The sequence below is a fragment of the Triticum aestivum genome, chromosome 7A (genome assembly GCF_018294505.1).
Source record: "Triticum aestivum cultivar Chinese Spring chromosome 7A, IWGSC CS RefSeq v2.1, whole genome shotgun sequence".
In the NCBI taxonomy this organism is placed as follows: Eukaryota; Viridiplantae; Streptophyta; class Magnoliopsida; order Poales; family Poaceae; genus Triticum; species Triticum aestivum.
Genome location: NC_057812.1, coordinates 609,231,752 through 609,234,440, shown reverse-complemented (window position 1 = coordinate 609,234,440; position 2,689 = coordinate 609,231,752).

Sequence of the window (2,689 nt, the reverse complement as noted above, 5' to 3'; positions counted from 1 at the left end):
TCTATAGGGTTTCAGAGGGAGAGCAGGAGGCCGCGTGTATGGTTGTCGAAAACGAGTGCAAGCGCCTACTTCAGAACTTAAGGTACGAGGCTCGGGTGCAGAACGTTCGAGACTACTACGCCTCAAAGGGTATTAAGAGGGGCAAGCAGAAGTGTCGCGGCAAGTTTTTGAGTAAGGAGAAGTACATGTAGGTAATTCTTAAGGCCTTGAACTTAGTTTTCTTGATTTGATTCGTAGGCGTAGCGCTGAAATTTCTCTTGACTCACTTAGGTGCCCCCGAGATGGTGTGTGGATAAGATGGATTGTTGGGAGGCGTTGGTGGATGCGTGGTGCTCTGCCCAATGGAAAGTCGAACACCAAAGGGCCAAGGATAAGCGCGACCAAGCGGAAGGTGTGCCACACCATCAAGGGAGCTCCAAACAGTTTGAGTACGGGGATAACTGGGTATGTGGTTTGCTACATGATTCATGCAATTCATTCTTCATGCTAGATAGTTCATTTATGACATATTTAGCCCTAAAATGACATAATAACCTTAGATAGCTCTATAAAATGACTTATATGCTTTAGTCATTTAAAAAATGGCATAACTACCTTCGATAGCTCAATAACGACCTAAACTAATCTTAGCTAGTTAGCTCCAAAATGACCTATTTACATAGCAATATCATTCTTCATGCTAGCTTGAGCCCTTAACTAATATTTTGTTCCTCTCTCTCAGGCGCACCACCACCAGAAGCCTGTGCCAGGTGTGTTCGACCTCTATGGCATGGCCCATATGGCCCCTTACAAGAAGGCCAAGCCATTCATGGAGTCTGACCTAGATGATCCAGAGAGCTTCACCAACAAGGCCTCCCACCACAAGCTTGTGAGGTACATAGACGAGGGGAAGGCGAGGAAAGGGGAGGACTTTAACCGGAGCCAGGATCCTTTTGATACAGAGCTGGTGATGATATCTGGTGGCGGGAGGTCCCATGGCTCTCAAGCCATTGGTGATGGACTGATATGTTGTCCTAAGACTCCCCCACAGATCAAGAAGCGCCTGAGTAGCTCTAATCCTGAGATAACGCCTCGTGCATGGCCCGCGGAGATTGCCATGGCGGTTAGTTATACGGACTCTCTCACCTTTCCTCCATTACATTGTGTGTGCGTCCGGCGATGATTACAATGCTAACGAGGAGTGGTGTGTTGCAGGCTATTGTTGAGAAAGAGAGATTGAAGACGAAGGAACTTGTGGAGGAGGAAAAAAGGGAGGCAAAAAAGGAGATGGAGGAGAAGACGGCTAAGCTGTTGGAGGAGGAGAGGAATCGGAACAACATCGCTAACCGGGCCCTATACGAGCTCATCGTGGTACGTTTCTCATGCATATTAGCCCAATCTTGCACGTAATGTTCGCATTACTATCTAATATGACTGACTCGTGACAACCAAATATGCAGACCATGTGCGAGAAAAACGGTCAGGCCCCTCCGCCGATGCCCCAGATTGCTCCGGCGAACATAGTGAGTTTGATTTGAATGGTCGTTGCTTACTAGTATTCACATTTCTGTTTGCGAACTTGCTAACGAGACATTATTGGAACTGATCTTTGGTGCAGCATGGCTCCCGACAAACATCGACCACTCCTTCTGCCAATGCCGGAACCCCGATCGGTCCTTCACCTCCGTCTGGCATTGGCACAGCCCCGACCATTCCTGCACCTCCGTCATAACGATATTTTTCTTCTTATTTAGCGTGTTTAGTCCATTTATGACATAATTTAGCCTATTTAGTCCACAAATGACATAATAAGATGAAGAAAATCAAGGAATAGGAAGGAAAGAAGGAATAGGAAGAAAAGAACAAGGAGAAGAAGAAGAAGACTAGAAGAAGAAGAAGATCTTCTTCTTCTTCTAGTTTTCTTCTTCTTCTCCAAAATGAAGTTAGCTCTAAGTTATGCTTAGTTAGGTCAAAATGGCATAATTAGCTAGGTAAGCTCAAAAATGGAATTTTTCTTCTTATTTAGCCAATTTAGTCCATTTATGACATAATTTAGCCTATTTAGTCCACAAATGACATAATAAGACGAAGAAAATCAAGGAAGAGGAAGAAAAGAAGGAATAGGAAAAAAGAAGAAGAAGAAGAAGAATAAGTTTAAGAAGAAAAGAAGAAGAAGAAGAATAAGTTTTCTTCTTCTTCTAGTCTTCTTCTAGTCTTCTTCTTCTTCTTCCGGTCTTCTTCTTCTTATTCTAGTTTTCTTCTTCTTCTTCTCCAAAATGAAGTAAGCTCTAAGTTATATCTCATAATATGCTTAGTTAGGTTAAAAATGGCATAATTAGCTAGGTAAGCTCAAAAATGGCATTTTTCTTCTTATTTAGCCTATTTAGTCCATTTATGACATAATCTAGCCTATTTAGTCCACAAATGACATAATAAAATGAAGAAAATCCAGGAAGAGGAAGAAAAGAAGGAATAGGAAGAAAAGAAGAAGAAGAAGAAGAAGAAGAAGAAGAAGTTCTTCTTCTAGTCTTCTTCTTCCTTCTTCTTCTTCTTCTTCTTCTTCTTTTCTAGTTTTCTTCTTCTTCTAGTTTTCTTCTTCTTCTCCAAAATGAAGTTAGCTCTAAGTTATGCTTAGTTAGGTCAAAAATGGCATAATTAGCTAGGTAAGCTCAAAAATGGAATTTTTCTTCTTATTTAGCCTATTTAGTCT